General features: G+C 50.1%; 1 protein-coding gene across 1 annotated transcript in view; it reads right to left on the bottom strand.

Annotated features, from left to right (window-relative positions):
• Positions 1 to 19,908, bottom strand: part of TNNT2 (troponin T2, cardiac type) — a 331,594-nt gene that overhangs the window by 193,618 nt on the left and 118,068 nt on the right. The gene's annotated exons all lie outside the window — the stretch shown is intronic.

Below are 19,908 nucleotides of genomic sequence, written 5' to 3'. Positions count from 1 at the left end.
TAGAAGCAGGCACAGCCCGATCGGCTCTGCTACATAACAGCGATCATCAGATCGCTGTTATGTAGCTCAAATGCAGGTGTGCTGTGAGCGCCGACCACAGGGGGCGCTCACAGCTACCAGCGATCAGTAACCATAGAGGTCTCAAGGACCTCTATGGTTACCTTCCTGATGCATCGCCGACCCCCGATCATGTGACGGGGGTCGGCGATGACGTCATTTCCGGCCGCACGGCCGGATGCGGTAGTTAAATGCCGCTGTCTGCGTTTGACAGCGGCATTTAACAGGTTAATAGCGGCGGGTGAATAGCGATTTCACCCGCCGCTATTGTGAGCACATGTCAGCTGTACAAAACAGCTGACATGTCGCGACTTTGATGTGCGCTCACCGCCGGAGCGCACATCAAAGCAGGGGACCCGACATGCGCTGTACATGTACGGCGCATGTCGCGAAAGGGTTAAAGCAAAATAAAATGCACCTGATCGTGAGAGCTTACAATCTACAATGAAGTGGGGGAGATATAACGTACAGGTGTGTATTGACAATGATTTATTTACATTGATGGTCCAGCCATCTTCAGAGAGTGGGAGGTACATAGAGATAGTGAATGGGCTACACACACACTTACACATAAAATAACTTGGGTTAGGGAGCGTGATAGGCTGCTCTGAACAAAATGTGTTTTGCGGGAGCGCCTAAAACTGTGCAAGTTGGGGCTGATCCAAATTTCTTGGGGTACAGCATTCCATATGATTGTCGCAATGCGGGAAAGATCTTGGAGTTGGGAATGTAAGGTTTAGTGCAGTGGTTAGTCAAAAGTGGTTTACTGCGTTCACTTCAGCGATCGGCTAGGCTGATAGACAGAAATGAGGGAGGAGATGTGAGGGGGTGCCACACTGTGGAGAGCTTTGTGGGTGAGAACAAGCACTTGGAATTGGATCCTATAATGAAAGGGCAGCCAGTGTAAGGACTGGCGAGAAGCGGACGCATCCGAATACCGATTAGCCAGATGGACGACACTGACAGCTTCATTAAGGATGGACTGGAGAGTGGAAAGTCAAGGGAGAGGGAGGCCAATTAATAGAGCATTAAACACTCTCTGCTCACAGGCAAAAATGATGCATTGCTTGCAGAGTATGATGAGACGGAGCTAGGAACCATGCATGGTGATTAGACACGGCCCAGCCTCATCTCATCCCACTGTGGATTGGGTGACAATGAGGAGGAGGAGGTAAAACAGGAGCTAGTTTCATGCGCTATACATGGTACTACAAGCACAACTGTCAGACTGTGTTCAGCGTGGATGGCCTGAGGAAAGGAAGGAGGAGGAGAAGGAGTAGGAGGAGAGCATGGTCTGTTGTCCTCTTGGTGAGGACACGGAAGTCTTCCCTGTTATCAGTCTGGCATGCATGGCTCAGTTTATGTTATGCTGCCTTTCCCATGACCTTCGCGTTTTCAAAATTTTTGGTGAGAGGCAATACTGATTTTTGACACTTCTAGACCAATGCTACAAGAAGAACTTTATATGTATTATTCCAGTGGCGGACAGGTGTACTAATATGTTGGTGTAACAGAGGGCCCTTCTTGTTGAAATATTTAAAAAAATCATATCTGAAAATGCTGGCGGCAGAGGTCACAGTTCGCTAGCCAACCAAGGAGGACAAGTGTGAGAGAGACACAACTCCTATCAAGCAGAGGCAATGGAACACTGGAAAAGTTCTGGGAGAGTTTTCTCTGACACTCCCATTGCCATTGCCTTGAGGCATGTGGTACTCTCACAAGGAGTGCAAAGTTTTGGAAGATGCTGAGGGAGTACCTTGCTGACAGCACCAATGTCCAACGAGATTCCTCTGTGCCTTATATTTATTGGTTATCCAAGCTGGACACGTAGCATGAACTGGCTCTCTCTACTGCGCACGTGTGCTGAACTCATGGTCACAAAGCGCATGGCGCCTCCTTTGCGGTGCCACTGCTCTAAGGACAGAGCACACTGCTCAGCCTACTATGTGCTGCTTGTCCACGCAAAATGTCTCTGCTGTCCTGCCCGCTTTATCTTAGCCTCGCCCCCTGCCTCTAGGTCACCGGGTCTGTCTGTTGCAGTATGTCACAGCACCGGCGGTTTGGGTGCGTAGTGCGCTGCCCCCCTTGCTGCTCACACACTGACAGCAGGGGACTCACTCCTGCTTTGTGAGCCTTTTCCCTCAGCTTCGACTCAGGTTCTCTGTCTAAACATGCCACTTCTTCTTGGGTCATGGGACATGTCCAATTCCCTATGCCTTCACCCGGGAAACAGGGGATGCAGCCTCGACAGTTCCGGACCCGATGCAGCACAGGTACCCGCAGCCTGGTCTTCCTCCTTAAAAAACTGTCCAGTAAGTTATTTAATGCAAGCATCATAGAAGGCATGTAATCCAATTTTTGAGTGCAAATTGTAAATTACATCAAGAACAGTTTCACTTTGAATAACTTTGTGGTTCACATCAATGCACAACATGATACTAGTATCATAATTCAAAATTTCGCTGGTAAAACCTTATAGCAGATAGAAGGAAATGTGAAAATTAACCGCCCTGCTGTAGAAATCACAATTCCAGTATATGGATAAAAAATGTTATTTTATTCACTATTCTCTCAACGCGTTTCGAAGTTCACATAACTTCTTCCTCAAGAGATGCATAAGGAAAAGGTTTTAAACATTTTTTCACCACCAGGAGCTAAACAGTAACAATGCAGTGACATGTCGAGAATATGCATAAGTAATCATATGCTCAATAATGAAGTTTATGTATGAGATAGCAAATATGATTTTCTATAAAATGATGAAACTAGCAAAAGTGTGGAGCAGGTCACACCTATACAGTACCCTCAGAGATATCAGTAGAGTATAGCATGGAGAGTCCCCCCATAAAATAAAATGTAACTTTTAATCACTAGGATAAAATGGACAAACTAACATGACACAAATGACACATGTCATTTGTGTCATGTTAGTTTATCCTAGTGATTAAAAGTTACGTTTTATTTTATTGGGAGACTCTATAAAATGATAGTTGTCTCACATTCGAAGTACCATATTTTTCAGACTATAAGACGCACTGGACCATAAGATGCACCTCAAATTTTCAGAAGGAAAATAGGGGAAAAAAAAATGTGTCAACTGGAGATCCATCTTATAGTCCGAATTCAGCTTACCACGGAAGGGATCGGCACAGGTAGAGGAGTGGTCACAGGGGTCATTCGGTAGTCCAGGCCGGTACAGTGGCCCCTGGGAAATCCCATCCCAAGCTGGTTCGGTGGCGGCGGCTCTGTGATGGGGCAGGGGTGGCGGCTCTGTGCTGGGGCAGGGGCTCTGTGCTGGGGCAGGGAATCTGTGCTGGGGCAGGGGTTCTGTGCTGGGGCTCTGTGCTGGGGCAGTGGGTCTGTGCTGGGGCAGGGAATCTGTGCTGGGGCAGGGGTTCTGTGCTGGGGCTCTGTGCTGGGGAAGGGGGCTGTGATGTTGCTCTGTGCTGGGGCAGGGGGGCTGTGCTAGGGCAGGGGGTATGTGCTGGGGCAAGGGGCCATGCTGGGGCAGGGGGTCTGTGCTGGGCCTCTGTGCTGGGGCAAGGGGGCTGTGCTGGGGCTCTGCACTGGGACAGGAGATCTGTGCTGGGGCAGAGGGGCTGGCTGCGGGGCAGGGGCTGTGCTCCAGTGCAGAGGCAGCGACTCTCTGTGCTCCATGGGGGGCTACTGTTATGACCCCAATGGCGAGGGTCTCAGAGGAACGTGGAAGTCTGCAGAATACAAAAATCCAGCTCATAGGGCAGTGGTAACTGGGTTGACCATATATCTACTCCTAACGCCAACACTAGAAGTAGCCGGGGATCATTCCTACGTTGATTCTAGATGACACGCGCCAGCCGGAGAATCTAGCTACCCCTAGTAGAGGAAAACAAAGACCTTTCTTGCCTCCAGAGAAGGGGACCCCAAAGCTGGATAGAAGCCCCCCACAAATAATGACGGTGAGGTAAGAGGAAATGACAAACACAGAAATGAACCAGGTTTAGCACAGAGAGGCCCGCTTACTGATAGCAGAATAAAGAAAGGTAACTTATATGGTCAACAAAAACCCTATCAAAATCCACACTGGAAATTCAAGAACCCCCGAACCGTCTAACAGTCCGGGGGGAGAACACCAGCCCCCTAGAGCTTCCAGCAAAGGTCAGGATATAGATTTGGAACAAGCTGGACAAAAATACAAAACCAAAACAAATAGCAAAAAGCAAAAGGCAGACTTAGCTGATATAACTGGAACCAGGATCAGTAGACAAGAGCACAGCAGACTAGCTCTGATAACTACGTTGCCAGGCATTGAACTGAAGGTCCAGGGAGCTTATATAGCAACACCCCTAACTAACGACCCAGGTGCGGATAAAAGGAATGACAGAAAAACCAGAGTAAAAAAACTAGTAACCACTAGAGGGAGCAAAAAGCAAATTCACAACAGTACCCCCCCCCTTAGTGAGGGGTCACCGAACCCTCACCACGACCACCAGGGCGATCAGGATGAGCGGCATGAAAGGCACGAACTAAATCGGCCGCATGAACATCAGAGGCGACCACCCAGGAATTATCCTCCTGACCATAGCCCTTCCACTTGACCAGGTACTGAAGCCTCCGCCTGGAGAGGCGAGAATCCAAGATCTTCTCCACCACGTACTCCAACTCGCCCTCAACCAACACCGGAGCAGGAGGCTCAGCAGAAGGAACTACAGGCACAATGTACCGCCGCAACAAGGACCTATGAAATACATTGTGAATAGCAAACGACACAGGAAGATCCAGACGAAAAGATACAGGATTAAGGATTTCCAATATCTTGTAAGGCCCAATAAAACGAGGTTTAAATTTGGGAGAGGAGACCTTCATAGGAACAAAGCAGGAAGAAAGCCACACCAAATCCCCAACGCGTAGTCGGGGACCCACACCGCGGCGGCGGTTGGCAAAGCGCTGAGCCTTCTCCTGTGACAACTTCAAGTTGTCCACGACATGATTCCAGATCTGCTGCAACCTATCCACCACAGAATCCACCCCAGGACAGTCAGAAGGCTCCACATGACCCGAAGAAAAGCGAGGATGGAAACCAGAGTTGCAGAAAAAAGGCGAAACCAAGGTGGCGGAACTAGCCCGATTATTAAGGGCAAACTCAGCCAACGGCAAGAATGTCACCCAATCGTCCTGATCAGCAGAGACAAAACACCTCAAATAAGCCTCCAAAGTCTGATTGGTTCGCTCCGTCTGTCCATTAGTCTGAGGATGGAAAGCAGACGAAAACGACAAATCAATGCCCATCCTACTACAAAAGGATCGCCAGAACCTGGAAACGAACTGGGATCCTCTGTCTGACACAATATTCTCAGGGATGCCGTGCAAACGAACCACGTTCTGGAAAAACACAGGAACCAGATCGGAAGAGGAAGGCAGCTTAGGCAAAGGAACCAAATGGACCATCTTGGAGAAGCGATCACATATCACCCAGATAACGGACATGCCCTGAGATAGCGGAAGATCAGAAATGAAATCCATGGAGATATGTGTCCAAGGTCTCTTCGGGACAGGCAAGGGCAAGAGCAAACCGCTGGCACGAGAACAGCAAGGCTTAGCTCGAGCACAAATCCCACAGGACTGCACAAATGACCGCACATCCCTTGACAAGGAAGGCCACCAAAAGGACCTGGCCACCAGATCTCTGGTGCCAAAAATTCCCGGGTGACCTGCCAACACCGAGGAATGAACCTCGGAAATGACTCTGCTGGTCCACTTATCCGGGACAAACAGTCTGTCAGGTGGACAAGACTCAGGCCTATCAGCCTGAAATCTCTGCAACACACGTCGCAGATCCGGAGAAATAGCTGACAAGATAACTCCATCTTTAAGAATACCAACAGGATCAGCGACTCCAGGAGCATCAGGCACAAAGCTCCTAGAAAGAGCATCGGCCTTCACATTCTTTGAACCTGGTAAATACGAGACAACAAAATCAAAGCGGGAGAAAAACAATGACCAGCGGGCCTGTCTCGGATTAAGGCGTTTAGCAGACTCGAGATACATCAGATTTTTGTGATCAGTCAAGACCACCACACGATGCTTAGCACCCTCGAGCCAATGACGCCACTCCTCAAATGCCCATTTCATGGCCAACAACTCCCGATTGCCCACATCATAATTTCGCTCGGCAGGCGAAAACTTCCTAGAGAAAAAGGCACAAGGCTTCATAACAGAGCAACCAGGGCCTCTCTGCGACAAAACGGCCCCTGCCCCAATCTCCGAAGCATCCACCTCAACCTGAAAGGGAAGTGAGACGTCAGGCTGGCACAAAACAGGCGCCGAAGTAAACCGGCGTTTCAACTCCTGGAAAGCCTCCACGGCAGCAGGAGCCCAGTTAGCTACATCGGAGCCCTTCTTGGTCATATCCGTCAAAGGTTTCACAATGCTAGAAAAATTAGCGATAAAACGACGGTAGAAGTTAGCGAAGCCCAAGAACTTCTGAAGACTCTTAACTGACGAGGGCTGAGTCCAATCAAGAATAGCTCGGACCTTGACTGGGTCCATCTCCACAGCAGAAGGGGAAAAAATGAACCCCAAAAAGGGAACCTTCTGTACACCAAAGAGACACTTTGAGCCCTTGACAAACAAAGAATTTTCACGCAAAATTTTAAAGACCAACCTGACCTGCTCCACATGCGAATCCCAATTATCAGAAAAAACCAAAATATCATCCAGATAAACAATCAAAAATTTATCCAGATACTTCCGGAAAATGTCATGCATAAAGGACTGAAAAACTGAAGGCGCATTGGAGAGCCCAAAAGGCATCACCAAGTACTCAAAATGACCTTCGGGCGTATTGAATGCGGTTTTCCATTCATCACCTTGCTTAATGCGCACAAGGTTGTACGCACCACGAAGGTCTATCTTGGTGAACCACTTGGCACCCTTAATCCGGGCAAACAAGTCAGACAACAGCGGTAAAGGATACTGAAATTTGACAGTGATCTTATTTAAAAGCCGATAATCAATACAAGGTCTCAAAGATACGACCTTTTTTGCCACAAAAAAGAATCCCGCACCAAGAGGGGAAGAAGACGGACGAATATGTCCTTTTTCCAGAGACTCCTTGATATATGAACGCATAGCGGTATGTTCAGGTACCGACAGATTAAACAGTCTTCCCTTAGGAAATTTACTGCCTGGGATCAAATCTATAGCACAGTCACAGTCCCTATGAGGAGGCAGTGCACTGGACTCAGACTCACTGAAGACATCCTGATAATCAGACAAATACTCCGGAACTTCCGAAGGCGTAGAAGAAGCAATAGACACAGGCAGGGAATCCTCATGAATACCACGACAGCCCCAACTTGAGACTGACATAGCCTTCCAGTCCAGGACTGGATTATGGGTCTGTAACCATGGCAGCCCTAAAACGTCCAAATCATGCATTTTATGTAAAACCAGGAAACGTATCACCTCGCGGTGTTCAGGAGTCATGCACATGGTAACCTGAGTCCAATACTGCGGTTTATTTGCTGCCAATGGTGTAGCATCAATACCCCTAAGAGGAATAGGATTTTCTAATGGTTCAAGAGTAAATCCACAGCGCTTAGCAAATGAGAGATCCATGAGACTCAGGGCAGCACCTGAATCTACAAACGCCATGACAGGATAAGATGACAGTGAGCAAATCAAAGTTACAGACAGAATAAATTTAGGTTGCAAATTACCAACGGTGACAGGACTAACAACCTTAGCTATACGTTTAGAGCATGCTGAGATAACATGTGTAGAATCACCACAGTAGTAGCACAAGCCATTCCGGCGTCTATGAATTTTCCGCTCATTTCTAGTCAGGATTCTATCACATTGCATTAAATCAGGTGTCTGTTCAGACAACACCATGAGGGAATTTGCGGTTTTTCTATCACATTGCACCGAATTAGGTGTCTGTTCAGACAACACCATGAGGGAATTTGCGGTTTTGCGCTCCCGCAACCGCCGGTCAATTTGAATAGCCAGTGCCATAGTATCATTCAGACCTGTGGGAATGGGAAAACCCACCATAACATTCTTAATGGCTTCAGAAAGGCCATTTCTAAAATTAGCAGCCAGTGCACACTCGTTCCAATGTGTCAGCACGGACCATTTCCGAAATTTTTGGCAATACACTTCAGCCTCGTCCTGCCCCTGAGACATAGACAGCAAAGATCAGCCAATGCCGGATCTCCTGGCGCCAGCGAAAAAGCCCAATCCTGAGGGTCGCTCCGTAAGAACGAAATAACAATTTTTACTTGCTGAGCAGAATCTCCTGATGAACAGGGTCTCAGGGACAAAAACAATTTACAATTATTCACGAAATTCCTAAACTTAAACCTGTCTCTGGAAAACAGTTCAGGAATCGGTATTTTAGGTTCTGACCTAGGATTTCTGATAACATAGTCTTGTATGCCCTGCACACGAGTAGCCAGCTGGTCCACACTTGTAATCAAGGTCTGGACATTCATGTCTGCAGCAAGCATAGCCACTCTGAGGTAAAGGGGAAGGAGAAAAAAAAAAACTCAGAATCTTCTTTCTTATAATCCCTCTTCTGCAATGCATTAAACATTTAATACTGGCCTGGCAAACTGTTATGACCCCAATGGCGAGGGTCTCAGAGGAACGTGGAAGTCTGCAGAATACAAAAATCCAGCTCATAGGGCAGTGGTAACTGGGTTGACCATATATCTACTCCTAACGCCAACACTAGAAGTAGCCGGGGATCATTCCTACGTTGATTCTAGATGACACGCGCCAGCCGGAGAATCTAGCTACCCCTAGTAGAGGAAAACAAAGACCTATCTTGCCTCCAGAGAAGGGGACCCCAAAGCTGGATAGAAGCCCCCCACAAATAATGACGGTGAGGTAAGAGGAAATGACAAACACAGAAATGAACCAGGTTTAGCACAGAGAGGCCCGCTTACTGATAGCAGAATAAAGAAAGGTAACTTATATGGTCAACAAAAACCCTATCAAAATCCACACTGGAAATTCAAGAACCCCCGAACCGTCTAACGGTCCGGGGGGAGAACACCAGCCCCCTAGAGCTTCCAGCAAAGGTCAGGATATAGATTTGGAACAAGCTGGACAAAAATACAAAACCAAAACAAATAGCAAAAAGCAAAAGGCAGACTTAGCTGATATAACTGGAACCAGGATCAGTAGACAAGAGCACAGCAGACTAGCTCTGATAACTACGTTGCCAGGCATTGAACTGAAGGTCCAGGGAGCTTATATAGCAACACCCCTAACTAACGACCCAGGTGCGGATAAAAGGAATGACAGAAAAACCAGAGTCAAAAAACTAGTAACCACTAGAGGGAGCAAAAAGCAAATTCACAACAGGCTACGCTGGCATTTCATCAAGGCCCGGAGGACCCCACACGTTCATTGCTGCCATGTTGCGGTGGCCTCCGGGAACCTGGTCACCGAGAACATGGCCGCCGGAACATGGCCACCAAGCCTGGGCTCTGTGGTGTGGTGGTGGCGGGCTGTGCTCTGGGGCAGTGGCAGTTGCTCTCTGTGCTCCATGGTGGGCTCCGCCGGCATTTTGTCAAGGCCCGGAGGCCCCCGTACATCCATTGCTGCCATGTTGTAGTGGCCTCCGGGAACATGGCCTCCAGGAAGATGGTCGCCGGGCTGTGGGCTGCGCATGCTCAGATTCAAATCTCGGCAACGACATCTCATCTTATCCCGAGATCCCGTCTCCCGAGATCTTGGGACGAGATCTGAATCTGAGCATGCGCCGCCCCCAGCCTGGTGCCCATCTTCCCAGATGCCATGTTCCCGGAGGCCACCGCCACAACATGGCAGCAACGGATGTGCAGGGGCCTCCGGGCTTTGATGAAATGCCAGCGAGCCCCCTCACGGAGCACAGAGAACCACTGCCACTGCCCCAGAGCACAGCTCCGCTGCACCACCACAGCCGCAGGATTTGTAAGTATATAAGTATATTGTGGCCATAAGATGCACCCCCATTTTCCCCAAAAAAATTTGGGAAAAAGGTGTGTCTTATGGTCCGAAAAATATGGTAATAGTGGATGGTGAGATATGGAGCCTGAAATTCAAAAGTTTAAAACATTGTAATCCTTTTGCTCATCTGTGGATAGCACTGTATACCAGAGGTGTCAAACTGCATTCCTCGAGGGCCGCCAACAGGTCATGTTTTCAGGATTTCCTTAGCATTCCACAAGGTGCTGGAATTATTCTGTGCAGGTGATTAAATTATCACCTGTGCAATACAAGGAAATCCTGACAACATGACCTGTTGGCGGCCCTCGAGGAATGCAGTTTGACACCTCTGCTGTATACAGTACTTACAAATGCTCATGCTTTCTACCCAGTACATTCCTCTCTTTTCTCTGCTCTATGTAGAACTAGTAAATCTCTTGACCTAGCTGCTCCACCCTCCTTTAAAACACATGTACTTGGATGCAGCTACACTCGCAGGGAGATAACCAGAAAAAAAAGGATTGCAAAGCAAAACAGTATAACAGCTGTTTAACTATGTAAGAAGCAAGCCCGGATCGGGGATACCTTTTTCACACCGGGGCCGGAACTGTCAGGACTGTTACCTTTGTTGTCTGGGGGAAAGCTCAGAGACTCGGACCAACCTTTGCACTTCACAGCAGGGGGCGGAGTGTGGATAAAATGGGCAGAGCATGCAAAACGGCAGGCAGACTTTTCAGGAAGATGCAGCGTGCAGCAGGGGAGTTTAAGTGCTCCGTCCTCTGAGCACCGTGACAGTGCAGGGCCACTCTTTATTGTCCTGGCTGCTCCCTACAGAGACTGTGACTGGAGAACCATTTTCTGCCCAGTGTCCCCTTCTGCTCAAGTAGCTACACATCTCAAGCCACCGTATAACTCGCGCATGCCGCCTAAAAGAAACTGGGTGACTTATCCAGAACTTTACCCTTACCCACCCGTTTACGACTGCTGGCCTTTGCCCAGCCCTGGCAGTGCACAGGACTGCTCTTTTCTCTGCTGCTCTGGACTCCGGGACAGATGGCGAGGACTCTCCATCATCACCAGGAACCGAACCATCATTGCCAATCCTCCTGCATCATTTTCATCATGTGCGGACTGTGATGGCACAACCGTGCGCATCTGAGACTCCTGACTCTGAAGTCGCTGAACCGATAAGCTTACAACTGTTGAACGCTTTTTATACGCTTTACCCTCACTACCTCAGTCTGTGTAACGAAAGTGTTAATACCACTTGTCTATACTTTATCTCCTCCCTATGTGGAGTATACCACTGTTATAGTAAAGTTAATTTTAACCGATGCTCTGTCTCCAAACCGTTACTGCATCCAGCAACATGCTCACAACTATACAGCCTTTTGGTTGACAGATTCACTTATCATGGCTCCACTGTCCTTTGCTCACTGGAGGTCCAGTGGGTAACGGAATGCCGATTGAGGTTGTGAAGAGTCCAGTTGTTGCTGCCCAACACACGATCCTGCTTCTGGCGGCAGCAGGCAGTCACCGTTTTTGCCCGCTGAGCCCCTAGTCCATTTAACTGCGGAGCTAGAGGACAGTGCTCTCCGCAAGAGTCCCCTTGGTACGTGGCTCCCTGAACAACGATTGTCACCTCAATGGCCGAACTTAATGCTCTGCTCGGCGTGCACTCCTCTGCGTGCCAGTTGACACCCTGTCATCCACGCTGTGATGCTCTGCCTCGCGCACGTTCCCCTGCACACCTGCCGATATGGTTGAGTCTCTCACGTGGCCGCACTGTCTCTGCATGCTGCAGCGTACTGCCCTGATCCACTCCTGCTCAGCATTCTGGCGGGAAACCCTCTGCATTTCCCATGCAACCCCTTTTTCCTCACTACGCCTGGCTACCCCTCTTTCACCCTGGTTACCGGCTCGCTCTGTCTGCAAACTCAAGGAACAATAGGCTCGGCTCCAGCAGTTCTGGACCTGGCGCTTCAGAAGCCCGGTCCTCCGTTTTACACTCCTCCTGCCAGAGACTTTTGCAGATACTCAAGACTCGTGTAGAGAAAATAGACTTCCTGTTTCTGCACAGAGCTAAAAAAGGTTCTGCTAGTCAATTTTTAATCACATGATTCTATAGATCTAATGGAAAAGAGAAATTAATTAGATAAAAGGGGGATATAAGCAAATGTAAGTACACAGTACTAGATAATATGATGATTGCAATACATTGAGAGGATGACAACTTTGATGGGAGTGCTTTAACAGGAAGATGAGCATGAGGAGCAGGAATGGGAGGGCAATGTGAGGCTTGCTCTAATTACTTTCCAAAAAAAGAGCAGATAATGTCGCTTCTTGTACTGAATAGACATCCTCAACTTATTTTCCTCCTGCAGAGTGCTAAAAATTAATCTGGTAACAATGTGCAAAAGAATCCCAACACATAAATAAATAGATAATTTTTGGACGACATGTGAAATAGCTATTAATTCTTAATTAAGCAAAGAACAAAACACTTGATGCTCCCCAAACAGAAAAATTGTTTACATAGTTACACCACCACTTGTGAAAAATTACAGCTGCTTCTGGAGCGCCCCCACTGCCGCAGGGCCGAGGGGTACCCGGTACCGGGCCTCTGAGTCTCTGTTCTGGGGTTGTCACGGTGGCTAGACCCGGTCCGTGACCCTGCTGAAGGGCGTCCAGTGAAAGGTGGTGGTAAATAGGTGGTGGTAAATGGTGGTGAGGTTGTGGTGCGGTGCAGGTCGCAGTAAATAACGAGGACACCAGGTTGCAGTCTCTTTACCTCTTTACTGAAGATTTTAGAATCCTCAGTCCAGAGCGCTGTCAACAGGGCTGTCTGAGACCGGCCGATCCAAAGGCACATCAGGAGTTCCCATTTCAGGTGGGAATCAGTGTCTACCTTCTAGCGCTGTGTGTTGTAGTCCTTCCCTGCTGAGCTCCCGGGATAGTCCTCACAACTGATTCTGTCTGTCTCTGATGTTCGTTCTCTCCGTCCCCCAGGTGATATGGTAGGACGCACCCGTATGACGGGGTAGACCTGGAGTTCTTCCGGGACTCTAGAGTCGCCCCTCTCCCACAACTGCCTCCGTTGTCTGCTTAGGTGATTTGTGTGAGACAGCCAACCTATAATTGGCTGTCCGGCCGTGGTTTGCAGTATTACTTAGAGTCTCTTACTTGCTCGGCGTTCCGGCCACCGACTGCTTGCGCCTCAGAAGGATGTTGCCTCGGTCTAACAGCACGACTCCTTCTGGTCCTAATGCCTCTTTACTGTATTCCCGTTGCTCACTAGTAAGTTCTGCTCCGAGGAGTCTGCCAGGATCCCATCCCTGACAGGTCCTCTCACTAGCTCTTCCCAGTTACTTCTCACTGTCTTCCTGTCCAACCCCCAGTTTTACCAGAGCGTGAGGAGTGGCCTACTAGATAGAACCACCCCCCCTGGTGGCCGGAGTGTGAAGTGTAGTGTGTGCTACCTGATCAGGTGAACTCCTTTAGTGCAATCAGACGTAACATCACTCCCCTTAGTGGCAGAGCGACGTTACTGCAACGACCAGGACTCTGGGGCGCTGCACTCCCCCCCGGTTAAATCCAGTACTCCCGGACTGGGAAAAAACAAGAACAATAACAGATGTTAACAGAAAACACACAAAATTTTGAAATATCATAAACAATTAAACATAACAGTGCTTCCCTTTACGGGAGGTGAGGACTCTTGAACGTTGCGAAAGTTAGGTCATGCACAGTTTATGACTCTCAGTTCAGTGGTGGAAACAGCGGGGACCCCGGGTAAACAAAGGGGTCCCCTTTTAGAAGTTTTTGGAGCAATTCACCATCCATTACTCTATTGTCCATTTTAAAACCTGTAACAAAAGATATACACACAAACATTTTCAACTGAATAGCAGCCCTCGCTAATACATCCAAGTTTTGTAGCGGAGGGGAGTTTGATTTTGAGTGCTGCGTGTGGACCGTCGCAGCGCAGGGGTTGCTATTGGCCTAACAGGGCCCGCTATGCTTGCTACCGCTGGTGTAGTGCACTGTCTTCTAGCTACACTTCTAGTGAGTCTGGGTAGCACTGGCAGGCTGGAGCTCTCAGGGCTGCTGCTATCAACAGTGGGTACAGCAGATTCACCGATAGCAGAGGGAGGATTTGCCGGTTCAACGGTTGGCATGGCATCTTCAGGTAGGGCTTGTTGAGGTTGCGGGGCCGGATGATCTGGTACCTCCATTGTTTCTGGTGGGTCCGGCTGTTGAAACGTTAGAACAGGTACCACGATGGCCTGATTTATCTGAGTCCAGGACTGGGGAAAGTCACCAAGGACGGTATGGATCATCTTCTCCTTTTCCACCGGCGGGGAGATTCCTGGGGCCGTGTCCCTCTCTCTCAACTTATCGGGGCAGACCTTAAGGTGATCCCTGGATACCGCTGTCGAGGTCTCCCCTCTGTCCTTGCTGATGAGACAGACCTTCGTGTTGTCGAAATCGGATGGCAGGATGGTATATGGTTCCGCTTCCCAATGGTCATCGAGCTTGTGTAGTCTCCTCTTTCGTTTAAGTACTTGCTCACCAGGTGACAGGGGAATCGCAGGAGCGTGCTGGTTGTAGTCCCTTTCTTGTTTTTGCCTAGCCTGGGCGAGACTTCTTTCCACGCACTCTGGTACTTTGCGGTACCTTCGCTGCCTTTCTGCATCCCAATCTGCATCCGGCGAGGTATCTTCGGGGACTAGGACCCCCATGTCCAGATCAACGGGTAACTGGCTAGGCCTTCCTCTCATTAGGTACGCTGGAGTACAGTTGGTGGAATTTACTGGGATGTGATTGTAGATATCCACCAAATCAGGCAACTTCGTCGGCCACAGGTTCCGTTCCTCTACGGGCAAGGTTTTCAATAAGTCGATCACCACCTGGTTCATCTTTTCGCACATCCCATTGGTTTGAGGATGGTACGGCGTGGTTCGGATCTTCTTACACCCGTACAGTTGGCAGAACTCTTGGAACACTTCTGCTTCGAATGCTGGTCCCTGATCGGTCAGTACCTTCTCCGGGTAGCCATGGGGCCTACAAAAGTACTTCTGGAAGGCCTTGGCGGCAGTCCTGGCCGTTAGATCCTTGACAGGTACAACCACCAAAAATCTGGAGTAGTGATCTACGATGGTAAGAGCGTAGGTATAGCCTGACCGGCTAGGTGTCAACTTCACATGATCCAGCGCGACCAGTTTGAGCGGCCGTTTGGTGATGATAGGCTGCAGGGGAGCCCGTTGGCTGCCACGGTCCTTCCTGCGTAGGCTACATGGACCGCACTCCCGACACCACTTCTCAATGGCTCTCTTTATGCCAATCCAATAGAACCTCCCTCGGAGTAGCCTCTCCTAACGGCTCCTAATCCCACATTGCTGGCATCTGTGTACAGCACAAACGGTTGGTCATATTCGGGGTAAGCCAGTACCTCTTCTCCCGTCAGTGCCAACTTCAAACAAGTGAAGGATCCCTCCAGCTCCTCGTTCCAATCAAAGGGGGTGTTCCTCCCCTTGGTCTTCTTTGGTTGGCCCACCAACAGGTTTTGCAAGGGTGCGGCCTTCTTGGTGAAGTCTTTTATGAACCTCCGGTAATAGCCTACCAGCCCGAGGAACTGCCGGACTTCGTGAAGGTCACTGGGCTTTGGCCAGTCCTTGATCATCATGACCTTGTCGGGGTCTGGGGCCACTCCTTCAGCGCTCACCACATGGCCCAGGTACTGCACTTTAGGTTCCAGCAGATGACATTTGGACGGCTTCACCTTTAAGCCAAAGTTGGACAGGGCTTCAAACACCTCGGCCAGGTGCTTCAGATGGTCTTCGGAGGTCTTAGAGAAGACAATGACATCATCCAAATACAGCAGCACGGTTTCGAAGTTCATGTGTCCCAGGCAGCACTCCATCATCCTCTGGAACCTCCTGGGAGCATTGCACAATCCGAAGGGCATGTAATTGAATTCGCAGAGACCCATTGGTGAAGGCCGTCTTCTCTTTGTCCGCCTCCGCTACAGGAACCTGCCAGTACCCACTGGTGAGATCTAAGGTAGAGAAGTAGTTAGCAGATTTTAAGGCAGCCAGAGACTCCTCTATCCTGGGCAGTGGGTATGCGTCCTTATGCGTAATGCGATTCAAGTGCCTGTAATCAACACACATCCTCATTGTACCATCTTTCTTTTTAACAAGGGCTAACGGAGCTGCCCAGGGGCTACAGCTGTCTCACAACCCCAGCCTCCTTCATTTCCCGCAACATGTCCTTGGCACACTGGTAGTGAGCTGGGGGTACAGGGCGATATCTCTCTTTTATGGGTCGGTGATCTCCCGTGGGGATATGATGTTGGATCCCTTTCACCTGCCCAAAATCTAAGGGGTGTTTGCTGAATACCTGCTCGTACTCGTGTACCACCCTGTAGGCCCCCTGTTTTTGATGGGATGGGGTAGAGTCAGTGCCCACATGCAATTCCCGACACCAGTCTTTCGAGTGCTCTGCAGAACCGTTGTCCTCCGCCACGTTTGACGGGACCAAGGGTTCAGGTGTCTGTATCACACTATTATTAACAGTGAACAATTTGGCGAGCGTGGCATACTTGGTGAGGTGAACCTCTTCCTCCCCACAGTTGAGGACACGTACGGGCACTCTCCCCTGGCGAACGTCGACCACCCCCCGGGCTGTCAGAATAGTAGGCCTATTGTCTGAATATACGGGTTCTACCAAGGCCTGGTAGTCCTTTCCCCTGAGGCCTATGGCTGTCCGACACCAGATTAACATTTCACTCCTGGGGGGTATCGCGATGGGGTTTGAATCACTCACAGTGACACGACCAATCTCACCACCAGTCAGCTCTACCTGCTGTCTCTGCATCAGAGCTCTGATTTCCTTCTGCAGGGCACGTTGCTCACTGTGGCCAGCGGTTTCTGCCACCTGTTGCAACAAAACAATAACTTCTGCAAGACAATTTTCTATAACATTAGTACCAAGAGTCATCATGGGATTACATTCTCGACGATCAATATCAACAATCACAATCCCTTGGGCTTTCAGTTCCACCCGCCCCACCTTGATGGTGACCTCCTTATACCCCACTTGTGGCAATGGCTGACCATTACTGGCTATTATGGTGAAATCATCGTCAGGGCCACGAGTAATATCGGTGTCCTCCCAATACCGTTTATAAAGCACGTAAGGTATAGTCGTCACCTGGAAACTGGTGTCCAGCAAAGCGTTCAAGGGGATTCCATCAACCACTACAGGGAGAACTGGTCGTCCTCCAATATACTTGGTTCTCCAATGCTGCAGGCCTGACCGTCCTACTCCTGGGAGTTGGCCCTTTGCCCCAGGGGTTGCTCGTTTAAAGGACAGTACCTTGCAAGGTGGCCCACCTGGTGACAGCGGCGGCAGATGGGTCGTCCGTCCTGGTGGAAGCGATCGTCGTTCCGGCCTCTGGTCGGCGGAGTCCTCCTCTGTCGCACCCAAGGGACATCCTCTGGTCTGGAGGCCAACTGGATCTTCTCCTTGGGGGCCTCCTGTAGGGACTGCACCGTGCGGGCCAGGGCTGCAACGCTCTTGGTTAGCTCCTGCATCTGGAGGCGAAGTCCTGCAGGGGAGTCGTCCTCTAGGCTCTGGGCATCGGCCTCGGCGGCGACTGGGGCATCCGACGCCACCTCCTGGTGGTATGTGAGGGCGGGACACCGGGGAGGTGCTGCACGGCTGGGCTGTCGCTCCTGCAATGCCTGGATAGCTTTATCTTTGAATTGCGCAAAAGTCAAGTCTGGATTTTACATGGCCAGGAAGTGCAATTGGCCCCGCTGGTGACTGCACAGGAGCCCCTCAATGAACCGCTCCTTCAGGAGTTTATCCTCATCCTGCATGCTGCCGGGGTCACTCTGCTTAATGGCCCGCATTGCCTCCTGGAGATTAAGGGCATAGTCCCGTAAGCTATCCTGCGGTCTCTGTTTGCATCCATAGAAAGTCAGTTTAATTTCTGTAGCAGTGCGAGTATCGAAGGTGGCTTTAAGCTTTGCAAAAATCTGCTGTGCAGTTCCCTTATCCTCTGCGGGCCAGAACTTCAAAGGCTTCAGAGCCGCCCCGAAGAGTTGGCCGGTTATCATATGAACCTTCTGAGGCTCTGTCAGGGGATAGAACTCGAGCAGGCTGCAGAGCCCTTCCTTAAAGTCAGTGAATGTATGCGACTCCCCAGAGTATCGTGGGAGCCAGGCCGCTCCGGGCAGGTACGGCATAGAGAAGGGCATTATGGCTTTTGTGTTAGCGGCAGCGTCCGACTGGCTGAGGGGAACAGCGGGTTCTGCGGCAACCGGTGGTTGTATTAGGGCCGTGGCTTCGCCCGCTGCGGGGCCCGGAGGTGCCCCTGCGTCCCCGGCTGCGGCCTCTTCCTCCGCTCCTCCCGACTCGGACATGGCTGGCCCTTCCTCCACTAACCTGCTGGAGATCGGAGTTCCTCTTCCGGGATCGGCACGTTACCGCGCTTTCTCGTTCCGCGCTTCTTTTTGGCCGGTCCCGCCCACGAAGCTGAGGCTCCTCCCTCCGCACACTGGCGAATCGTGGCGGGAACTCCTGGCGGCAACTGTCAACGCACAGTCTTTGCGATAAGTTACAGTCCAAGCACAATAAATCACAGTTCCAAGGCACACATGACCTGATTCTTCAGGCTTAAGTAAATCCTGTTCGTGACGCCAAAATGGAGCGCCCCCACTGCCGCAGGGCCGAGGGGTACCCGGTACTGGGCCTCTGAGTCTCTGTTCTGGGGTTGTCACGGTGGCTAGACCCGGTCCGTGACCCTGCTGAAGGGCGTCCAGTGAAAGGTGGTGGTAAATGGTGGTGAGGTTGTGGTGCGGTGCAGGTCGCAGTAAATAACGAGGACACCAGGTTGCAGTCTCTTTACCTCTTTACTGAAGGTTTTAGAATTCTCAGTCCAGAGCGTTGTCAACAGGGCTATCTGAGACCGGCCGGTCCAAAGGCACATCAGGAGTTCCCTTTACAGGTGGGAATCAGTGTCTACCTTTTAGCGCTGTGTGTTGTAGTCCTTCCCTGCTGAGCTCCCGGGATAGTCCTCACAACTGATTCTGTCTGTCTCTGATGTTCGTTCTCTCCATCCCCCAGGTGATATGGTAGGACGCACCCGTATGACGGGGTAGGCCTGGAGTTCTTCCGGGACTCTAGAGTCGTCCCTCTCCCACAACTGCCTCCGTTGTCTGCTTAGGTGATTTGTGTGAGACAGCCAACCTATAATTGGCTGTCCGGCCGTGGTTTGCAGTATTACTTAGAGTCTCTTACTTGCTCGGCGTTCCGGCTACCGACTGCTTGCGCCTCAGAAGGATGTTGCCTCGGTCTAACAGCACGACTCCTTCTGGTCCTAATGCCTCTTTACTGTATTCCCGTTGCTCACTAGTTAGTTCTGCTCTGAGGAGTCTGCCAGGATCCCATCCCTGACAGGTCCTCTCACTAGCTCTTCCCAGTTACTTCTCACTGTCTTCCTGTCCAACCCCCAGTTTTACCAGAGTGTGAGGAGTGGCCTACTAGATAGAACCACCCCCCCTGGTGGCCGGAGTGTGAAGTGTAGTGTGTGCTACCTGATAAGGTGAACTCCTTTAGTGCAATCAGACGTAACATCACTCCCCTTAGTGGCAGAGCGACGTTACTGCAACGACCAGGACTCTGGGGCGCTGCACTTCCTTTTGTACTGCCATTGTATAAACTCCACCAAGGCAGGCATTTGCACACCTACCTCCAAAAATGATAATTTTTAAGCAATTTTAAAATTTAGGACCCCTAAAAAGTCTGTTATTGCTGTGTAGTCAACAACGGTTGTCATCCATTTCCCATAGTCATATATATTGAGGACACTTGGACATTTCT

This window comes from Ranitomeya variabilis, chromosome 2 (assembly GCF_051348905.1).
Source record: "Ranitomeya variabilis isolate aRanVar5 chromosome 2, aRanVar5.hap1, whole genome shotgun sequence".
Taxonomy (NCBI): Eukaryota; Metazoa; Chordata; class Amphibia; order Anura; family Dendrobatidae; genus Ranitomeya; species Ranitomeya variabilis.
Note: the sequence above shows the minus strand (reverse complement) of the source record. Positions and strands in the feature narration are given on the sequence as shown.